At 35.6% G+C, this 24,380-nt stretch overlaps 1 protein-coding gene across 5 annotated transcripts in view; it reads right to left on the bottom strand.

Annotated features, from left to right (window-relative positions):
- The window catches only part of LOC129253028 (transcription factor E2f1), a 190,568-nt gene that overhangs the window by 103,395 nt on the left and 62,793 nt on the right, over positions 1–24,380 (bottom strand). For all 5 annotated transcript variants that reach the window (XM_054891248.1, XM_054891245.1, XM_054891249.1 and 2 more), the window contains exon 3: positions 12,788–12,807. The gene's annotated coding sequence lies outside the window, so the exon portion shown is untranslated. The remainder of the gene's footprint in view (positions 1–12,787; positions 12,808–24,380) is intronic.

Below are 24,380 nucleotides of genomic sequence, written 5' to 3'. Positions count from 1 at the left end.
AGACGGACACTTCGGAATCGGGCGGATATTTTTTCCTAAACCAAGCCTTAGTAGGGGGCCGCCTGTGGAGCGAACACCTCTCTTGGGCGGACTGACGGTGAGTGTCCGCCAAAGGAAGATTTCACTGCCCAAAATTCTTCAGAAATTCCTCTCAAAGGTTCTCTGCCTGACAAAAAGTTCGGAGACTTGAGCAAATTGCATTTAGTACGGAATATTTTTCTGATAGCTAAAACTGCAATACGTTGCTGAACATTCGAAATAAATGCTATTGGCTACCCAAATTCAGCAATTTCCTTATCAAGAAGTATCTTTCAGAAGAATAAACCGTAATTTTCTACAATTTCTCTGCAGCATATACAACATTTTTAGGGGGAAAAATATCAAAAATCAACGAAATTTTCTGATAACTTTTCTGAAAAAATGTGCAACATTTTCAGGGAAAAATAAATATCAAAACTCAACGAAAATTTTAAGCAACTTCAAACTTGCACTTTTTATACTAACATTTAATGGGCTATAAAACTGCGTAGCCAAAATTCATGATTAAAAATGTTGATGAAAATTTGTCGAGTTTTTATAAATCTTGCATTGTATAAAGTTTGTAGCTTGGATTATTATGGTTTGTTATAGAATGAACTGTATTTTTATAAAAAACTTATTGAAATTGAAAGATTAACTAAATAGTCAAAATCAAAAATTGTCAATATGTTGCGTCTTTACAATAATTTGGGATGGTGTAGATATCACCAGAGTTTTTCGTTTGTGTGAAAAGTCAAAGAAAAGACTAGAATATGGTGAATGTAGTGCAGAGGTGCGGTCAACATCAGCGCGTTAAACGGCTCTCTGCGATTTTGAAGGAATCAACTGATTGGCCGATGTAACCGGAGTCATGACAGCAATTTATTTACGAAAAAACTGAGTTTGTGTTAGTGATATACGAAAAAAAATAAACGCAGCCTTCGCCCATTTTACTTCGTTGCCGTCTGATCAGCGAGTGTGTGAGTACGAGTAATGTGAACGGGCAGAATTCTGCTGCCGATTCCCCTATGACCTGGCAGCCGAAAGTAGTCTCACAATTTTGCTTCGGATGAGCTTTGGTTCATTGCTTCGAACACCCGGCAGGCACATCAATTCAAGCTTATTCCACTTTACAGCAGAGTTTAGTCTTAACTTACATTCCTGAACAATTTTCGAAGAGGTGCGAGCTGTTTCTAAGGTCTTCAGAGCAGCATGGCTATCAATACAAACTACAAACCCTGTTTTAATTCAATTCAATTATCCAGTCTGCTACTTTCAGTATTAAGTACAGTGGCGGTCGCCGTAGCCGAATGTGTTGGGTCACGCACCCCATTCGGAACCTACGCCCGGTTCGAGTCTCTGTACATGAAACACCAAAATGAAGAAAAAGTTTTTTCTAATAGCGGTAAAAGTAAAGGCTGTTGTATTGAGATTTTAGTAGTATATTTGTTAGAACCTGTGTAAAACTTGGCCTTAAATGCTTCGGACATTTCAACAAGATGGTGATCCGTAAAGATATCTTCTACGTCGCTCCATGGCCAACGACTAGCAATGCTAAACTGGCCACCGCAATCTGCAGACCTCTCACCTCTATGGGGCATATTAAAATTATTGTTTCCCGAGGAAGCCGGTACCATAGCTGAGAGCAAGAAAGAAATGCGTTTCAATGACTAAAAGCGTCGAAGGTATTACTGATGTGCGGCGTGGTTACGTAATATTTTAACTTTTTTTTTCAAGTCGAAAAATTGATTTCATTCGAGTTTTTATAATTTTGTTTTCACGGGTAGGTAATACAGTTTTGATACCTCCAAGGGCCTGTTATCTACAGCCAGTCAGAGCTGTAATGGAGAATGGGTTAAATGGTAAACCCAACTTTTCCGCGTGTGAGCCGATCGTCTAATGACCGGTAAACACAACTACGAATTTGAAAATGGAATCCCGTGGAATCCCCTGGACTTTCTGAGTCGTCCGTATATTGTACTGAGACCACAGGGTTTTCGGAACAGCACTTATGTGCAGGGTCCAGCAATCGAAGTGTAACCAACTTCAGACCGCTCGCGCAGCTAATTGCCGGGCATCAGCTGTTTGTTAGTTGGCTAAATGACAGTTCAGTGTATTGTTTACAAGCGTGCGGAAACATTTTGTCGAGAGTAAAGAAAAAAGACAATCATTATATTTGGCTGGAAACTCACAACCAGCGATTGTTCGTGAGCTCGAGCACCTTAAAGTAAATAACGTTTGTGTTTATCGCACCATTACTCGTTACAATGATACTGGTAGCATCGCGAAACGTCATGGAGGTGGTCATGAAAAGATTGCAACGTCACGTGAAATGGTCCAAAAAGTGAGGAAGTGACTTGAGCGAAATCCCCGAAGAAGTGCCAATCAAATGGCGAAAAAAATGAAAATATCTAACCGTAGCATCCGACGCATACTGAAAAATGAGCTCAAAGCCAAGCCTTACAAGATCCAAAAGGCGCATGATCTCACACTCAGACCTGAGAGAGCGAGGAAAAAAAACTTGTGTTTTCTGACGAGACAATTTTTCAAATTGAGCAATTCGTAAACTCCCAAAACGATAGGGTTTATTTGACCGGCCATTCATACGAGAATTTGAGTTATCGATTGGCCGTCCGCCGGTAGCACAGGTAATGATTTGGGCCACTGTAACCGCAGATGGGTGCTCTCCAAACGTTTTCATCGAGTCTGGCGTCAAGGTAAATGCGAAATATTATCGGGAAGGTATTCTGGAGGTTGTTTTGAAGCCGCGGGCAGACAAACATTTCGGTGGCAAACCATGGACGTTTCAACAGGAATAGGCACCGCCTCACAAAGCTCGAGTAAAGCAAGAATTTTTAGCCATTCCGAACTTCATAACGTCCACACAACGGCTCTCAAATTCAGCAGACGCGAATCTGATGGATTATTCTCTTTGGACCATTTCGGAGTGCAAGGTCCGAACTAAAATACTCACCAGCCTCGAGGCGCTGAAAAAATCCATTGTCCTTGAGTGGGCCAAAATATCTGCAAGTCACATTCGGGCCATTCGTTTCTGGATCGTCTCAAGGCCATAGTCAAGGCAAAAGGTTGTCATATCGAGCAAAAGTAAATTGATTCTTAATTTTGTATTATTTTCACACATTTTTTACTTAGAATTGAATAAAAGTAATTTTCCAAACAAAATTTATGGCCTTTTTATTTGGTTACACTTCGATTGACGGACACTGTAAAGTAATTTTTTTAAACTATTTTGTTCTAAATTAACAGTTTTAAAAAATATCAAAGCGTTTCTAAGCTTTACAACATAGTTCAATTTCGAGAGTAACTGTGTGCATGTAAGTATGTACGCGTATACTCATAACTAAATTCTTCCGTTCACTGCCCTCATTCCACAAGCATCATCAGCAGTCGAAAAAATGTTATATCCCCTTACATATGTATGTGTGTATGTATATATGTATGCGCTCTGAGAACCCATATATTTGTCGCTTGCGGGTCATTCCCTTTTTGCCGAATTCAAGTTCGTCAAAGCATTTTCAAGGGATGGATGGATGGATTGTTGTCTGTCTGTCTGTCTGTTTGATTGACTGACTGCTTGCTTTCAGCGATTCGACGAAAACCACTGTTCCGTCGTACACTGCACGTACAAGCAAACACACATACATACATGTACATACATACATACATGTATGTGTGTAGAGTTTCTGACAGATATTGGTCTAACAGCTTTTTGCAGACACATACATGCGCATTGTTTTTTTAGATTTTTCAATGTTTATTTAATTTTTCTTATTTTCGCGCAAAAACTACCACTTAACTTAAAAAGGTGTAAATTTTTGTAGTTGCAACAAGCATTTCAGGTTCTTACATACAAACACACACATACATTTAGCTTTGTAACTCGTGTGCCATTGATTATGTGTATGTATGTATGTGCTTGGCACATGTCAATTGATTCAGTGTTGCCATTTCCGCACAAAGGCAGGGGCACCCACATATTTCCTGCTGCTTCTGTGTTCGATTGGCATAGTTGGAACGGTGTGTATAGTGGCTTTGTAGAAATTCGTGAAACAAAATTAAAAGTACGGAAATGAAAAGTGATAGGTTTGACAAAATTTACTTCATAAATGGTTTTTCCTGCTAATTGATGTGCCAACCACCGAAACTATAGTCGCATTATTTGCTCTATGCTAATTAAGAAGAATTTCCGCTGATAGGTTCTGGATAACTGCATTCATTCCCAAACTAGAAAATAAATCCTTTGAATCTCAATTTGTTGCAATTTCATCGTGAAGTAAGTTTGTTGGAGTTGATTGCAAAGTTATTGCGAGATTTACCTTTAGTTCGTTTTCGGTACGACCCATCGCGTCTTGCCGATGTAATAGTCACAATAGAAAAGTTTGTATGGGCAATCAAATCATTTTCACCTTTCAAATATCCAGAAACTGATGGGATCTTCACATTATAGTACATTAATTCAAATGCAAATTCACAACTTAGAAATCATACCTAAAAATTTAGCCCTGAAACAACTTTTTTTCAATTTTTTAAAACTTTTGGAAAACACAAATCTTCTTACTATAAAGGTGAATGTCTGTACGTTGTCCGCGCATCACTACGAAACGACAACACCAAATGACATAACAATTTTTATACATTCATATTTTCACCCAATGAAGGTTATAGGCATGTTTTTATGATGGAACTCCCTTCCCACAGCCCCCAGGCCGCGCCACCACTCTCATTCGTCACTAATAATCGAATATTTGCTTAAATTTAATCTAAAAAATCTCAGTTTTTGCTATTTCCCACTATTTATGGCACACTCTGGACTTCATAATCCGCATAAGCTGTTCAACTATGACCCAAATGCAAAGTTCAAAAACGGTTTGAGATAGAAAATTAATAAAAATTTTGCTTGGGAAAAAAATGCCGGGAATTGTTCATTTAAAAAGCGCGCCTTACACATATGTATGTCTACATTTATTTCTGTTGGAATATTGGCACAACAGTCCTCTATAGTGTCGCAGCGTTTGAGCGTGATCTGTCAATTAGTTTGTTTTTGGCATTTAATTACATCAGTCAACCGCAGGTGTGCTTTGCGTTTTTCACTATGGATAAAAATATCGAACAAAGAATTTGTCTTAAATTTTGTGTTTTGAACGGTATTTCGTGTGCCGCATCGTTGAAAGTTTTGCAGAAAGCCTACGGTATAACGTATAGGTCTACGAGTGGTATAAAGCTTTTGCAGAGGGCCGAGAAGTCGTGAAGATTTGCCTCGATCTGGTCACCCAAAACCTCTTCGGATGAAAACGTCGACAAAGTCAGGGAAATGGTGCTGGAAAACCATCATTTAAGTTTGAGGGAGGTAGCTCGAGACCTTAGCGGGCCTCACGAATCAATTTGCAACATTTTACACCATCGACTGGGCAAGAGACGCGTGGCTGCTCGACTCGTTCCAAGAGAGTTGAATTTCTTTCAATAAATTCATCGGAAGAAGGTGGCTGAAGCGAATTCGGACCCAAGGTTTATCCAGCGATAAACGAATTTGACATGCAACCCAGTCAACAGGCGGCTGAATGGCGCTATCCACATGAGTCGAAACCGAAAAAACCACGTCAAAGTCGGTCAAAAGTGAAGGTCGCGCTGCTCGTTTTCTTTGATTATCAAGGTGTTGTGCACCCAGAATTTGTTCCAAATGTTTCTACGGTTAGATACCTATGAAATGAGACTTTCAACTATTAGTCCATAGATGTCGCTAGGAGTATTTTTAAACCTTCCCAAATGTCTTGTTTTTTTCGTCTGTCATCTGTCAACAATATTTAGTTCATTGTTTGTTACGATTTATACAACAATGCACTTTTGTCGCTCTTAAAAATGTCGAATTTCGTGCCTTCAAACTAGGATTTGCGGACATCGTTGATTTTCTGTTATCAATTCAAGAAAAACGCTTCTCAAGCTCATCAAATGCTTATAGAAGCTTATGGTGGACGCCGAATTGCAAACATTGTTGGATGAAGATGATGGTCAAACGCAAGAAATGATGGCAGAGCAGTTGGAAGTGACCCAAAAAACCATTTCCAAACGTTTGAAAGACATGGGCATGATTTTAAAGGTCGGAAGATGGGTACCGCATGATCTGACTGAAAGGCAGCAAGAGAACCGAAAAACCACTTGTGAAATGCTGCTATCCCGGTTCAAAAGGGAGTCTTGTTTGCATCGAATCGTTGCGGGTGATGAAAAATGGGTGTATTTCTCCAATCCTAAGCGTTAAACAGTCGTATTGTCCGCCCGACCACAAGCCAAAAACAACGGCCAAACCAAATCGCTTCGGCCGCAAGGCAATGCTGTGTGTTTTCTGGGATCAGCGTGGTATGATTTGGTATGAGCTATTAAAACCAGGTGAAACAGTTGACGGTGCACGCTACCAACGACAATTGGCGATTTGAACCGCGCTATACACCGAAAACGCCCAGAATATGCCGATCGGCGTCACAAAGTAATTTTTCTTGATGACAATGCACCGCCACATCGAACAAGAGCGACCCGGGAATTGGTGGAGACGTACGATTGGGAACCGCTGGTGCATGCGGCTTACTCACCAGACTTGGCGCCTCCGATTATTATTTGTTTCCATCGATGGGCCACGCACCGAGCAGCGCTTCAATTCTCCCGAAGAAGCCAAAAAATGGCTCGATGATTGGTTTGCGGCCAAAGACGGCCAATTTTTTTGGCGCGGTATCCACAAATTGCCTGAGAGATGGGAAAAATGTGTCGCTAGCGATGGCTATTATTTTGAAAATTAAATTTTTTTAACCATTTTTTAAAAAAAAAGTCTCATTTCATAGGTGTCTACCTGTAAATAAAGAACATTATTTAGAAGTTATGCGACGTTTGAGAGAGAATGTGCGTAGGAAACGGCTTAATTTGTGGAAAGAAAACTCATGGATCTTGAAACAGGATAACGCACCGCCCCACAATTCTCATATTGTGAACACTTTTTTGACCAAAAACTCGGCAAATATCATCGAACAATCAACGTGTTCACCGGGCTTAGCCCCCTATGACTTTTTCCTTTTCCCACAACTTAAATTGCCACTCCACGGATGCCGCTTTGAGTCGATAGAGGCCATTATGAAGAATTTGCTAAAGGAGCTGAAGAAGATCTCTTAAAAAGCGTTTAAAAGGTGCTTTGATGACTGGTGAGTAATCGTTGGCATATTTCTATTGCTTCGAATGGAGCCTATTTTGAAGGCGACAAAATAAACTTTGATGATTAAACCATTATTTTGCGTTTTATTGAACAGTTCCCGGTACTTTTTAGACGTATTAATAAAAAAATGGACAACTTTTGATTTTGATATTTCTGAAAAATTTTACTCTACTGTTTGCACATCAGGGACGGAATTGTTCACGCAAGCCTTCGCCGACGCTTTGTTCACAAGTTAAATACTATATACTATATTCCTTGCTTTAGACAACAACAAAATTATACAGCTAGTTGATTTTTGACCTCAGCAGAAAGCAGAATATGAAATTAAATTTTTAACAAATTGCAGGGTGATCACATTTGGGAGTGACTGTATGTGGACTAAATTTATGCGTACGTGAGCTACTCTTGTCTGATAGAACACCTCAACGAGCAAATCATACAAATGCACATATTTACATGTACATGCGCGCATACAGACATACGTAAAAACTTACAAATGCCAGTTAGGGTAGTCAGTTGCAAACGGCGTGCAGCGATCGGCGAATAATTGGGGTGCGTTGCTGGTAAAAATTGTAAATTACAACTCAAATGTTATTACATGCACGCAGCCATACATACATACAAATGTGCATAGTCATCAGAATATTGGTAAATGTAGATTTAAGTAGAACTCCGCAGCGAACCCAACGCACTAATCACCAACGCAAACTCCCATTCCCCTCTTGATTGTATAAAATTATATTTAAAATAAAAGTAAGATTGGGTTGCGCATGCGCAGACGGCAGATGTGACATTTTTTTTTTGTTTTTGTTTTTGTATGCGCACAACTCAGAGCATATGCCGTTTCGACTAATGCATAGGCATTTTTCCTGCTATCGATTGCGTAAAGTTTGATTGTTGTAAATAATGTTTGAGTGTGTGTGTGTGTGTATTTTGGTTTCAACGCCGTCGACACGATTGTAACAAAAACAAAATCAAAAAAATTTTGACGACATTTGCCCATGGGTTCTTATGAATTCATACGAGAAAGTTCTGGGTATAAATTTATGTTTGTATAAAATGACATCAATCGGCTTGGAACCAGTTTATTAAAACCTTTGCTTATAATTTGAACTGTCAATAAGGACAGCGATATGACAGTGAAAAAGTATGGCCACATACATACCTACAAACGCATTTGGGTTCAATCTGGCCCAACTTTGTTCTTGTTTTTTTTTTTTTCGTTTAAGTAAATCACCGCTGATGGCTTGCGGAATGCCTGTAGTGCCACGCAGCTTCACCGCAGAGCAACCTGGGCGCATTCGCAGCCGTTGTAATGCAATTAACGAAAACGGGTATTATTTGTAATATAAGCAGAGCGATCTCAAAATTAGAAAGGGTTGTGATTCTAAGCTGTTGCAGCATAGACTGCCGGGTGCTGCAGCTATTTTTAAGCCTTCAATTACATGCGCAGCAGATTAAAATCAGAGCGTGAAAGTAGTAATCGCTTAGGGCAACTACGGAGAGGACCTAATTTAAAAACGTTTAGCAAACAAATTAATCCAGTCGCCGGGTAGTGTAGATTTTTGGCGTCAAACGAAAAGAGCCGAGATGATTAGCAATTGAAAACTTTTTAAAAGGAAGAGCAGTAAATTAAAGCAACAGTAACACAATTTATTTGATTAGATCTAGAAGATGAGAGGGGAAATTAGTCTGTTTCACAAGTATAATGTGGCGCAAAATTAATCACCCTATCGGAAGATGGCCTCGTACATCAATCATATTTGGCACTTGTGAACTAGAGAACTGCAGTATACAAACATACAACGAATGGAGCGCATAAAGGTCAAAATAAAGAGTTTCATCACTCAAAATTATTTTATTTGTTTTTAGTAAATAAAAAAAAAAAAAAAAAAAAAAATGGATGATTAATTTTGCGCCACATGTTATTTACATAAACCTACTTCTAATTTTCTGAACCTTTAAAAGTTGACAGACAATCTACTTCGACTTTGCGTACATTAGGGCGGGTCAATTTGTATGAAAATATTTTTTCAACACCATTCCCAACAGATTTGGATTCTACATGAAATTATAAGAAAATAAGTTTACTAGAGTTGGGCTATAAAGCTAGTTTCTAGCTCCCAAATTTTAAGGCTACACTTGTGCTCACATAATTGACCCTCCGGTGGGCATCCGGATCTGGCCAGATTGGCTTTTTCGACTTTGGACGTGAATTTAACATATTTCTGTTATATCTAACGACTTGAGCTTCAGGTGGCTTCCTAAAATTTAATTTTCTATCGATTTATGGATATAACCTTTAAAAAAGGAGCCTCGAACAGGACGACAAAAAGGCAAGACTCGGGTGCCCAACCAACGGAGGGCTAAGTCACTTAATCTTTTTACAATATTCGCAATGTTCTTCAAGCTAATTTTTTTTTTTAATTTTTGATAAAAAAAATGCAAAAAAACCTTGGCAACTTGCAAAAAGTTCACAAAAATTTAACTAATTAAAAAAAAACAATTATCAACAAATTTGTAATATTTTAATCAGAATTTTTAATAAACTTCTGGTAAGGGGTTGGAGGTAGTCAGAATTAAAAATTAGCATTTTCTTAAAGCATAATATCTTAAAAATATTGTGTGAAAATTTGAAGTGAATTTGACAAATACTTTTCGAGTTATTCAACAATTAACAAAGGGCGCTCCGGTGCGTTCGAGAGCAAGTAGCTAGCAGCAGTGGCAAGCAACCGACTTCTCTAACCGCGCTAATTATAACACTCTATAACTATAAATCGATAGCAAAACTTTAAATGCGTTTTTCTCAAAACTATGTTTTTTGAACTGTAACTTAAAAACCACTTGGTAGATTTCAATAAAATTTTTACTGCTTTTGAAAAACATAAAAAATGCACGCCTCATCGAAGGTTTTTTCTCAAAAATTTCGATATTTTTTTTTTACAATTAATTGTCGTTTTTTTTCTCGAAAATCTGAAAAACATTTCCTAAGGCCGCCATATTGTTAATTTTGAATAAAAAAAACCTTCGATCAGGCAAAAGATTATCTGTTAATAAAACTAATTTCTCTTGTCCGATTGATTTAGATGAATCTCCAAGGACTTGTCATGATGACCGCAAGAGACTTCTGGAGAAACGGGCACCACACAAACAGCGATAACTTTTACAATTATTAATTTGTTTTTTTTTTTTGTTTTTTTTTTTTGAAATTTTGCCAAAGTCAAGTCGAAACATGATGTATTAATGCTGGTTTTATTTATATAAAAAAAAGCTATTGACTAGTAAACAAAAATTATTGAAAATTATCATTTTTTCGGTTCTCTAACTAACCCTAGCCCCATAATGCATACCCAGAGTTTTTCCATTAGCTTCTCTAAGTTTTTATAATTTTTGTGAATTTAAAAAAAAAAGTTTGAAACTTTGATCCATGAGGTTCTTATTACACAATTAAATATATACATATTTTTAAAAAATTACCGAAAAAAAATTGTCACGAAAAATACTGCGAACAGACAAGCAATGGAGCGCGTAAAGATAAATAAAGATGCCCATCACTCAAAACTATTTTTTATTGTTTTAGTAAAAATGTTATAAATTAATTAAATAATTATTATTAATTTTGCGCCACTTTGGAAAAGTATTTTTAGAATATTTGCGTTGCATTATCAAAATTATTATTTTTTCACTCGAAAACCTTGAAGAAAGATTTATTTTGTGAACGCCAAATTCTAATTTTCTAATAAAAAAAATCTTTGGTGCTTTAAAAATACCTACAATTAAAAAAATATTGTAATACGACATTTAATAGTGCCACTTTCCTTCCTTCCGTACCCCTCAGCCCACGTAAGGCAACCATTTGAACAACGATTTCAGCTTTAGTAACGGTTAATCTTCTATTTAAGAAACCAAAGTAAATAAAATTAATTCGTAAAAAATCCCCTACAACTTTATTTACCTGGGATTAATTAAGTTTGTGATTGTAACACAACTCACAGCGCAAAGAATACCTTCCTTCATCGAACTCAATACAAATGCAACCTTTTTTTATTACCTTTTTAATGGTCTACAAATAGATCGCCCATTTTTCATTTACTTCAATTCATTGCTGTGCTGCATTTGTATGCGTGTGCTTGTCTAAGCTTATGTGTCAAGTTGAAATGTCAAATACATAAAAACATGCATGCGCATTTTTCCATTTCGATTTCGGATTTTCACATCGCCACACGCGAAATGACACGGCTCTGCAATTTGTCCCCTCTGGGCTATCATTAAAAATCAAATGAAGGAAGTTAAAATGGCCTTTAAAAAATCGTAAAACTGTTTGTTGCCAGTTGGACAATTGGAATTTGTACGTACATGGTTACAAAACAATAAAAAAAAAAAAAAAAAAAAAAAACTAAACTTTGAAAACAACTACATAGAGGTCAATGTTATGTAAATATTTACAATAGAAAAGGATATTAGGTAAATATCAAAAAAGCTGAAAAATATACGCAATGAAGAGGGTCTATATTGTATTAAGGATTTTTATGTAACAAGTAATCAGGTTATGGATTCTTTCCCGAAAACAGATTGCACTAAAATGAAAACATAATAAATACAAGGTGGCGCGAAATTAATCACCCTAGCGGAAGATTTATAATTTTTTCTTCTAATGTAGTTGCACGTCAATCATATTTGACACTTGTGAACTAGAAGGAACAGTACAAAAAAACGCAAGCAATGGAGCGCGTAAAGGACAAATCAAGATTTCCATCACTAAAAATATGTTTTTGATGTGAAAAAAAATATTCAAAAACAAATCTGGATGATTTATTTTGCGCCACCTTATATGTACATAAAACGAAATGAAAAAAAATTGCCGGTTCTCAGCTCTTGATTTTTTTAATATCCCTCTTCAAAAGTGATATTTTTGACGTGAACACGAAAAATAATTTCTATGGGAAACAGGGATTTTTCGTAATTTATTTTTCCTTGTCATCACTGCGCATTTTCTTCATACAACATAAAAAAAGTAGCGCATTTGTTAAGTGGAGAATAAATAATAATTCCTTTGAGGTATCTAATACAGCCACGCTGATTAATGTTTGCGATATTCCTCGACATATTTTCCAAGTATTAGCGATGCATTAGTGAACGGGCCCTTTTTCACGCATTTTAAGTCAGATTTTCCGAGTTTTCAGACAGGTAGACTCAGCAGGCCATCCACTATTTGCTTTTCCAATGAAAATTAATCTCAGCCGGTGGTTATAAGAAGTTAATGGAATGCCTATCCTTTGCTAGAGTTTACCAGGAATAGCTACACCTTCTTCCTTGTTAATTCGTTCACGGTGCAGTGTTCAGAATTGTATCTGCGACCAGCAGCCTACACTGTGTTTGCGGTGCAAAACGAAACCAGTTCATAGAGAACTCTGTCATGTATTTTATTCGATAGGTACCTATCAAAGCAGCTCGACTGTCAGAGTAAATGTTAATTAATAATAGGCAGGTCGAATCAACGCAAGTTATATGAGAATAGTCAAGTGCATCTGTTTATTGCTGAATTGGAATACTTACAAAATTATGTAACAGTTAATCTGTAAAAGAAAAATAGAAGAAAAAATTATTAATAGATTTTCAAATATAATCACAAATATTTTATAATTACATATTAAGTACACAAAAAAAGGAATCTCTGTTAAATTCCGTAAACGTTTAACAAGTGGTGGAAATTTTATTATCACCTCTCAAATGCTGGCCACCCAATAACTATTTGCTATTTGTTGCTTGGCACTTGGCACTCCAAACGACTCAAGTCATTTCTTAAACTTGTTAAAAAGTTAATAATTGTTTATAGCCAGCAATGATCAAATATTTAATAAATAACTCACATAGTTACTATTGACCAATAAAGATATGAGCGGCAAGAGATACCAGGCATAAGCGCAGCACACACCCGCGCATACCCATGCAATGGATACCTTGCAGGAAAAAGCAAAGTAGTATGGAAAGATGCTATGGCAGTTAATAGAAGAAGCCACACTAGTCCTTCATTGACTAGAATAATAACAGTAGTAAAATTATCAGTTTGTCTGCAAAGTAAATGAGTTTTTTTAGGTAAGAAAGTATCAGATAAGAAAGTTTAAGATTCATCTATGGCGACGCCAGTGCTACGCAATGATTATAGGGAATGTAGAAGTAGATACTGATATATATACCGTATATATATATTAATATATTTGAAAAAAAAAAATAATAATAATATAATAAAAAAAATGTATATTTGCACGAAATTTAGTCACTTTATATGTAGCCAGAAGCCAGTAAGATTAGATAACCTTTTTTATGTTAGGTGCGCAACTGTTTGTCAATAGATGTCGCCAGCAGTGTGTGCTAGTCGATTCTAACATAACCTAAACGTCATAAACCAAGCTTATGGTCAGCAAACTGCTTCGGCACATTAGTGATTTTGTTTTGGTATCATATACTTTTGGTTTTGTGAAAATGTCTGATTTTGTGTCCAATAATAGTCATTTGCAGGAAGTGTTGATTTTCCTCCTTCATTCGAAAAAAACGGCGGTTAAAGCGCATCGAGAGCTACTAAGAGGTTTATGGAGATGCTGCTTTAAGTGAAACAACGTGCCGAGATTGGTTCCATCGCTTCAAAGACGGTGATTTTAATGTTGATGACCGTCCGCGTGAAGGAAGGCCAAAAACCTTCGAAGACGCTGAATTGGAGGCATTACTTGATGAGGATCCGTGTCAAAAGCAAGAAGAGCTTACTTCAGTATTACGAGTTACTCGCTAATCCATTTCCAAGCGATTGCATGCTTTTGGAATGATTCAGAAAAAGGGGGCTTGTTTCCTTATGAATTAAAACCAAGGGATGTTGAACGTCGTTTTTTCACCAGTGAACAACTGCTCCAGCGGCAAAAAGGAAGGATTTTCTTCATCGCGTCGTGACGGAAAAAAGAAAAGAAAGTCATATGAACTGCCCGATCATGCTTCTACGTCGTCGCCTCGGCCGAATATTCACGCTGCGAAGCGTATGCTATGTATTTGGTGGGACCAAGTTGGTGTTATTTATTATGAACTGTTAAAACCAAGCGAAACCATCACTGTGGATCGGTATCGACTTCAACTAACGCGATTGAGTCGAGCACTGCGCGAGAAGCGGCCGCAATACGCGGAGGGGCATGAAAAAGTGATTCTACAGCATGACAACGCTCACGTTGCCAAATCCGTTAAAACCTACCTGGAAACACTGAAATGGGAAATCCTACCCCACCAGCCGTATTCTATTGCGGCGTCCATTTATCACCTGTTCCGATCGATGGCACATGGCCTAGCTGACCAGCAGTTCCATTCATATGAAGACATCAAAAAATGCCTTGATCCGTGGATAGCCTCAAAATATGAACAGTTTTACCGCGACGGTACACGAAATCTACCAGAAAGATGGGAAAAAGTATGAATTCTTTTCAAACATTTACTTTTAGCAACTTAAAAAAAATTTTTTTTAAATAAAAAAAAATGTAAAAAAAGCAAATTTGTTTAATGGTTATTTTAGAAACATATTGGACTAGAAATTTTTTTCGCACATACGACGCCGATAGGGTGATTTATTTTGCAGCACCTGTAGTATTTTTCCCTACAGGGTAGATAAACAAGAAAACTGGTTGTGTGAGGAGGTAAATATCAATGTCGACAGACCGACCGACGGACCAACTACCAATCTTAGTTGATGACCAAACAAATGGTAGAGAAATCAAAACAATAACTGGATACTAACCAAGCAGTGAAATTACTGGTATGGCGGCAAGCAGAAAACAAATTATAAAGAATCTCAAATAGTTGCAATGGTCAAATTCTTGAAAGCACTTTGTACTATGCGAGTATTAAAAAAAAATTAAAAACAATGGGGCGTTGAAGCAACAAATCGACATTAAAATGGATGGAAGGAAAACCAAAATTGTCAGTTACAAATACAAAACAAAACACTAAACAATTTTAATAATAAAAAATATAAAACAAACTTCAATAAAAAATATTAAGAAAAAACAAATTATTTTAGCTTATTAAAAACAAAAACAAAAAAACAATCTAAATAATAAAAAAAACTGGAATAAAAAATATTAAGAAAAAACAAATTATTAAAAAAAAAGCAATTTAAATAATAAAAAATATAAAACAAACTTTCATAAAAAAAATTTAGGAAAAACATTTTATTTTAACTCATTAAAAAAAACAAATTTTAATAAAACAAAACTTATATTTTAATACATTAAAAAAAAATTAAATAATTTACAAAAAACATTTATTTAAAACCAAAAAAATTGTAATAAAATGATTGCATTTTAATTTATTAAATAAAAAGCGGTTTAAAAACAATGGGCGCTAATGCAACAAATTGACAATAAAATGATAAAATAATGAAAAAAGTAATTAAAAGAAATTATATTAATTTATTTAAAAAAAATATTAAATTTCCAAAAAAAATTATTTAAAAAAAATTAAAAAAAGTATAGAATTCTGATAAAAAAATTGTATTTCAATTTATTAAATAAAAAAATATTAAAAAAAAATTGTATTTTAATTTATTTAATTAAAAACGGGAGTATGTTATTTTATTTTAAAAACAATGAGCGCTAACGCAACAAATCGACAATAAAATGATAAAATAATACAAAAAATGTAAATAAAAAATTTACTTTAATTTATTAGAAAACAAATATTATATTCTAATTTATTAAAAAAAATATATTAAATTTACAAAAAAAAAATAAAAAAATAAAGAATTCTAATGCAAAAAATTTTGAAATACTATAAAACAATTATTTTAAAAATTAACTTGTTATTACCATTTTTTTATTTTTTTAAGTAAAACTTTTTCAATTTAATAAATTTTTTTCTTAATTTAAAATATATATATATTTTTTTTTTTTTCTAATAAAAAAATTGGATTTTAATTTATTAAATAAAAAACTATTTTTTTTTAATTTTAATTTTTATTTGATTTTTTTTTTATTTAATGAATTTTATTTATTTTTTAATTTAATAAATTTTATATTTTTTTCTAATAACAAAAAAACCAAACCAGTAGTTAACTAAAAAAAAAGAACCAGTACATTTTTTTTAATTAAAAAAAAAATCAATAAAAAATAATATTGCTAGAAAACAAATAAATTAATAAAATAAATTTTAATAAAAAAACTGTACTTTAATTTATTAAATTAAAAAAAATTTTGTTTTAAATTTAAATTTTTTCTTAATTTTTTTATGTTTAAATTTTTTCTTAATTTTTGTTTTGTAATAACAAAAAGAACCAATAAATTTTTTTTTATTTGAAAAAGAACCAGTAAAAATTTGTTTTCGAATAAAAAAATAGATAACAAATAACATCATGAAAAAAAATATAAAAATTTAATAAAAAAATTGTATTTTAATTTATTAAATTTAAAAAAAACTTGTTTTAGATTTTGATGCTTATTTAAGTTTTTTTAATTAATTTTGTTTTTATTAAATATTTTATTATTATTTTTATTTTAATAACAAAAGGCACCAATACATTTTTTTAAATTAAAAAAAGAACCAGTAAAAATGTTTCTATTGAAAAAAAAGAATCAATAAGAAAAAATATCGTTAGAAACACTACAAATAATCGATATGAGAAACGTCTTCGGCTGAGTGACCTCCCCACAGAGGCATTTATTGTTATTTTAAACGCATTTTAATCCGATACACATACATGGAAGACACAAAGCCCCATTTACGTGCATACAAATTGACATCTTTACCTACCTACTAAGCAAATACTATATATGTAAAATATTTTATATACATATATAGTACATACATATATTGGTGCATATGAATGTGCTTGTGAATAACTGCATTGTTACTCCGACTCAATGCATTGCTGGCGATTGGTAATGGTCAGCACAGGTACTTGTTTTAGACAAACATCATCACCGCAGTAACCTGTTACAAACTCTTTTGCTTTTGTTTTTGTTCTTGCTTTCTTGTTTTCTTTTTGTACACAAGCAGCTACTTGTTATGTTTTCATATGCATTTTTGACACTTTTCTTAATCCAGTAAATCTCAGCGCAGATCTTAGATTTCAGTATATCACAAAACCAGAGGCATTTGAGACTTGAGGCTTAGCGCTTCATCGATAGTCCCGAAGAGATATGCTAAGCAGAACTTAGATATCAACCCCCAAATTAGACAAACGATGATTGATAGTTTTATGTATCATTGCTCGCTTACTGGAAGTGTGTCATAATTTAACATTTTTTCGCAATTAAGTATGGAGCTTACTGAGGGAACCGAGTTTGAATGAGGTATTGTGATGAGTAGAGCGCACAAAATACCCTGCAAACGCATTTTTACCATTACATATAGATTGTAATTTCATTTAAATTACTCCCACGACGGGTTTTACAGTACCCCTTTCTGGGGAGTGTAATTTTCACCACATTCAGGGGAGTTTTGGTACTCATCTCAGCACTAGCAACTTTGATCTTACGTTTCATCTCTTGAGTGTTAGCGAAGCATGGCAAGATGAATGAGATTGGCAAAGCATTCATTTTTAACGGCGCTTCACAAAAAATATCTAGAATAGCGGAGCAAAATCGCAGCTTCTCAGCAGCTAATTGGCATCACTGCTCCTACACTGATTATTCGATGTTCGAATGTTTTTAATATTTCTACTCTCCACTTTATGCAAGCGAAAAGCGACCCACTTTGTAAATTTCCAACCATAAAGTAGATTTCACACACAGCACGAATATTACTTTAACTACCAAAGTAAAAAAAAAATTAAATGCGCAAATTCTAAACCCCTGATGGACCACCTTGTGACATTTTAAAATATGCATTACTTATCATAATACTTATTTTGCCGCTTATGCATACATACGAGTATGTATGTATGTAGAAACATACTTATTGGTTATACACATAAAAGTATATTATTTATCTCTTATCTTTTTCCATTTAGTGCTCGCAGTTACTATTTCCTCTCTTTCATGAGTTTTCATTGCTTTTCGCGCTTTTACAAAGCATTCGATTTGTAACTCTTATTGCACCATTCATTGCCTAGAAAACATCGTTAAATATTCCACCGCCGCTGTGTTGGGTTTACGATTATTTTTAGCACAGTTCTGTAGAATAATATGCACTACAACACACACACACACATAGACATATGTATGTACTTGGGATGTTTGCTTCTCTGATTTCTCCTGCGCTCGCCGGTGCAGTTAATACTTACTGCAGTACTGTTGGCAATTTTCCGCATTATTATTATTATGGTGAATATTTGAGTACGTCCACGGGTGAGCACTTGCCGCCGCCTTAGCTTTTGTGGTCAAATGGACGCAGAGCAGAGACCATTTTCGTGGAATTTCTAACTTGTAGGTCTTCACTGGGCTTGCTGTAATACGGTGTGCGGATGATATGTTTGCATACACAAACCAACACCGAGCCAAATATAAGCTCACATAAGAAAGTGAATAGTTCTTTCCAAATGTTAAAGAGTTACGTACTGAATTCATACGTAACTGCATATGCAGAGCTATTGGCGAAGCCGGTGACGGCAGCGTTTTGCCGACCCCTCGCAGTCATTTCATTTTAGCTGGCAAAGTAATAAAATGTAAAAATCAAGTTAGCAGTTATAAGCAATAAGGAAACATATGAATAGGTAGGAACAAAGTCCGAATTCCGAAGTCCTTCTACATTCGCGTTTACTTGTTTTTCATCTGCAATGGCGACTATGCATATTTTTCTAATATAGAACTACCTATAATACCTTTTAGTTGCGTGTTCACTTAACATATTTGAGGTAGTTGGCATGGGTGGACTTGGTGAGGACGGCAACCACCTGATAGCCTGGTAAAAAGCAACGACACTCAGCCAGATTACCACCAAAGTTCTGTGGTATGTAAATCATGTAAGAGCGCAACAAGAGAAGACTTTATGGCTTGTTAGCATGCCATATACCAAGGGAGCGAGGGACTTATTAACATTTTTTTCGATAGTCAACACGCGCTTCAAAGCTCTAACAACGCCATGGTGCAGATTCAAACTGGACAACTTCTGTCAGGAGGAGATCAATACTCATTGTTAAGCGAGTAACATTTCTCTGATCTGAGTTCCAGATCATAGGTCACATTGAGAGAACTGATTTTGCTGATGAGTTTGCCACGAAAGGGCCGACTGAATTGGTCTCAGAGGTTTTCTACTCAGTCATCGGCATCCCCCTGACTGTTGTTAAAGGAGAATTGCACAACTTATTTATCAGGAAAACGCAAAAGAGATGGAGCTCCATTGCTTCGTGTGCTATTTCGAAACTCTTTGGCCCCTGTACAATGGACAGAGGACTAAGAAAGCCCTGGGTACTCCACGCCATTCAATTTCCAATCGTAGCTGTGTTTACCGATCATTGGGTGATCAGCACACACGCAGAAAAGCTAGGTTTAACATTTAGTCCTCATTGCAGAAGTTGTGGGGACCTTTCAGAGAAGAATACGGTTGAGCACTTTCCCCGTAAACGTCCGCGCATAGCAGCTAGACAGTTAAGGTCCTTGGCTGCCCTTTTCTTCGACAGCCTGTGGTAGTTACAATTTTCTCTACACCCACCAACGGCTCTGGTTGGCTGTGTATTCCTGCCCGTTGGAGGTCTCTTAATCAAATCAAAAACGGCGCTTTAGTGCTACTTGGGGAGTGCCAATTTGACACTTCAACCATTTCCCCTACCTACCTAATTATATACCAAGTTAATATTTTAGAGGTTTTGAAAATGTACACCAACTTTTAATAAATTGAAATTGAAGAAATGAAATCAGTTAATTTTTGGTTTTGGTGGCTAAAATTTGTTTTGGATTATTAATGAATTTTTTCTGAAGGCCTTTTGCCCTTTATTCCACACACAAACAAATTTATAGCACAAGATCGTTTGCAAACAAACTTAAAAAAAATAAGACCCAGTTTTTTTTTTAAATTGCATTCATTGTAATAAAAAAAGGAAAAAAAAAACAAGAGCTGTCATCAAAAGTTATTTTTTTTATCAGCGCGATTCTTTAAACGCTTAGAATTTGCACTTTATTATACCAAAATTCAATTAAGTAAAAAAATGCATAGTGGAAATTTGTCTAAAAATTCAGTTTAAAAAATTATACCAAAATTCAATGGACTGCATACTCGAAACTTCTAAAAATTCAGAATAAAAATTTGCAAATTTAGATGAAAATTTGTCGAATTTTCACAAATTTTTGTAAAGTTTGAAAGTTTGATTTACATGGTTTTGGTTAGTTACAGAAAAAAACTAAAAAACAAATTCTAACTCGAAAAATATTTTAAATATTAAAAAAAAGTCATAGTGCACTCAGTTATGCTCTCTACACGTATTTGACCCAGCTTTAGCCCGAAAATGCATATCAGGCTGGAATCGATATTTTCTTCATTTTGTTTTTGTAAGCATTCCTCATTTGTTGGCATTCATTGATTCACTCTGTCACTTTTTTACGATTTCTTTTAACTAGCCAGCAGTCAAACAGGAGTTTCGCTTACAAACCGCAACTGTTTTTCTCCTGACATTATTTTGATGAGTAAATAGTAAGCATGAAAGTGTTAATCTAACCAATATAGTGCCAATAATCCCGTTATTAGGTGGGGTAAGGAAAAGTATTGTATCGATTGCGTGCAAAGAGATGCAAGATATGATTAAAATGCTCACTTTAAGCATTCCCCTTCACGAAGCACAGAATACAAATATGGTGCCCAACTCGTACCGCTATTCCGCTCCCACCAATTTTGTTAGTGTATAACGAAGTGCAAATTTCAAATGATTACAAAATGCCTTTGAATTTTTGATTATTTTTTTGGAGTGGAGTGGAGTCACGCCTTTTCTTCCTTCAAAGTATCTACTCGAATTTTTTTCTATAAAAGAACGCTAAAAAATTGCCAAAAATTAAAAATATTTTGTATTCACTTGAAACTTGCATTTTGTTATGCGCAAATTCAATGTGCTATAAAATTGCTTACCCAGAATAATTCTAAAAATTATGGGTGAAAAGTTGAAAGTTATGAAGAATGTTGCATAAAGTTTGTAACTTTGTAACTTTTTATTGTAGTATGAACTTATCTGATGGTGTCATAAAAACTATCCCGATATTTCGGCATCGATATTTGCCTCCTAATATTGTCGTCACAAACTCACTTTCGCCGGTGTGCGACTTTTCAGATCTACCAACGTATTCGTATTTGCGGTTAACTTTTCAATTGAAAGCTTATTTTGTGGTTTTGTATTGAATTTATTAGCCAGTGTCGGTCATGTCCTTATTTGACCGCAGTCTTTTTTAAACGACATTTTCTCAAATATTAAATATTATGTTGCAGTGCAGTAAAGCGGTCGGAGTTTTCTTTATTTTTATTTTTTATTTTTAAAAGCTTACATGGTAATTAATAGTAAATTATAAGTAAACTCAAGCAAACGCAGCGCTAGCAGCAGAGGCTTTCGGCGGGCTGGTGATGTGTGTTGGATTAGATACGACGGAGTAGGTCGGAGTCCTTCAGAAATTTGTAAATTTTTTTAATGTTATCTTCAGTGGCATCTTTTAAAAGTAGAAGAGGATCTGTGTTGCTGAAGTGGTGATGCCTTTGAAAAGCAAGTTCTGGGCAGGATACCAGTAGATGATGCACACTGACTGTGGCTTGGCAGAAAAGGCAGGTGTTGGATGTATTGCCCTGTAATAGATGTACGCTAGTAATTATGGTGTGCCCAATACGGAGTCGTATGTATGGGGTAATGTGGTTGGTGGACACCGATGTTGGATAGGCAGGTTTTGTACGTTTGGGGCTGCTTTAGAGGCTTCAAAACATCGATTTTTTCGTGGATTTTTTTGGGAAGGAAAGAAATATTCGATTGAAATGAAACTTTCAGGTTTTATTGTTATATATTTCAACAGTGTTCTGACATTTTTTCATTAAAATATATGTCATATTATGCCTGGTACAAGCATTATACCGAGGCGCCTCGAGTGTGCATGTGTCGTGCGGCGGGAAAGATGCAGGTCGCAATTTTCATCTCAAACCAACAACCCAAACAAATTTTTATTTTAGTATAGTATAGCTTCTAGTTAATCCAAGAAAATTAAACAAAAAGTGAGAAATTTAACAATTTTTCGCTAATTAAAAAAAAATCATTTTTTTGGGAAAACAAATTCAATTTAGATTAGATAGATTTAGATAGAAGAGAATTTAATTCCGAATACAATCAATATTATCTCGTTTCGATAGGACGTTTAACTTTTTCCCTATCTTTCCCGCCAATTAGGAAAAATTGTAAAAATAAAAAACCGAGAAATCGCGCGTCAAAGTTTTTGTATATAAAAAATCCGCTCGTATAGCTGCTCGACGCTTGCTCACAATTTCTTCTGTAATTCCGAAAATATTTCGAATTTGCTTCTAAAATTTTGAGGACACCTTCTCGGATAGTTTGGGAACACATTTATGCAAAAAAAAAAATCGATTTTTTGAAGCCTCGAAAGCAGGCTACCCCCTTAAGAAAAACTTGACAATATAAATTAAGCCTCAACAAAGGCACTAGAAATGACCCATTAAGTCTAAGCGTACCGCTTTCCTGGAGGCAACTACTACATCCTAAGCTAAATCCTTGGAAATTAAAGCCGATTTCATTAAATAGCTAAAAATCAAAATCTCATCAGTATTCCTTCTTTCGTTTTTTCCTGTTTTTTTTTTTCAAATAAAACGAGTTAACCACAAATCGCATATAATCGCATAAAAGTGCTCATTCATTGCTCGCTTGTTTGTAAATTACTATACTAAATATGCGCATCGGTGTATGCATACTGCCTCTGTTGGGGGATTCGCCCATTCACCGCAACAACACGATTTCATTAATTCATTGCAATAAAGAGACACTGATTTCCAGCCACCAGCCACCAGCCGACCGACCAACCAACCAACCAACCAGAACAAAACCAATAACTCCCAGCACCTCAACAGTATTTTCTAGCTGTCGGCGACAACAACAAACGCAGTGGTAACAACACAAAACAAGCCCCACTCTGTGCGTCTGCTCAGACCAGCCGCATGCAAAACACTTGAGAACAACAAAAATGTCTAACTTCAACTCCAGCGCCTGCAGCGCCAGTTTTGTAAATGGCAATAAAAACAACAACAATACTAGTGAAACTGCAATACTGCTGTCGGCTTCCGTTGGAGTTGCAAGCAGACAGTCGAGGCAAACGTGGCAGCAGCCGACAATGAAATGAAAGGAAAACGAACGTAGCGTTGATTGCCAGACTAACAGACATATGAGCGGACGGGCAGGCGGACGAACAGTCCAACGAACGGATGATTCAAGGAGCGCATGGACGAACATAAAAATAGAGACAGAAATGCAGACGGCAAATCGACAGCCTGGCAGCCTGACAGCCAAGCAGACAAACGCTCCGTGGGGGCAACAAAATAGCGAAAGCTCAGTCAACAGCCGACCAACACATCGCAGCGCATCACATCGTTGGGGGATAACATTGTTATGGTTGTTGTTTATGTGGCGAATAATAATGAGGATGATGCTGAGTGTCGTTGCCGTTGCCGTTGTTGTTGTTGATATTTCTGTTATTCCATTGCAACAGTTGAGCCGCTGACTTTTGTGCAATATTTATCACCGGCATAGTTGTTGTAATTGTTGCTGCTCGACTAGCTGGTGACTGTGCTATTCACCACTGTAGTTGTGTTGAAGGTGTTGTTACTATTGTCGGCATCGATTGTTACCCCACACAAGCAAACAATAAAGTTACAACAAATGGCAAATAATAAAAGTGTAACAATAACGAAGAACAACAAGCATATGTACATATGTACATTAACATATTAAAAAATAACAACAAAACATTAAAATCAGCAAAAACATCCACAACGAGCAAAGAATGTAAGGCAACGACAAAACATCAATTGGCGGCTTGTTTTTAAATAATTATGGACGACAGGCAGTCACAGGATAGGAACACAACTACACCAACGTCCCTGCTAGCCTCCACCAAATAGACCCGTTTCCAACGCTCCCCTACCCCACTTTGCTGTAGAATAAGGATATACATACGTCCATACATGTGTTATACGATACTCATAAATGTAAGCA

The sequence above is a fragment of the Anastrepha obliqua genome, chromosome 1 (genome assembly GCF_027943255.1).
Source record: "Anastrepha obliqua isolate idAnaObli1 chromosome 1, idAnaObli1_1.0, whole genome shotgun sequence".
Taxonomy (NCBI): Eukaryota; Metazoa; Arthropoda; class Insecta; order Diptera; family Tephritidae; genus Anastrepha; species Anastrepha obliqua.
Note: the sequence above shows the minus strand (reverse complement) of the source record. Positions and strands in the feature narration are given on the sequence as shown.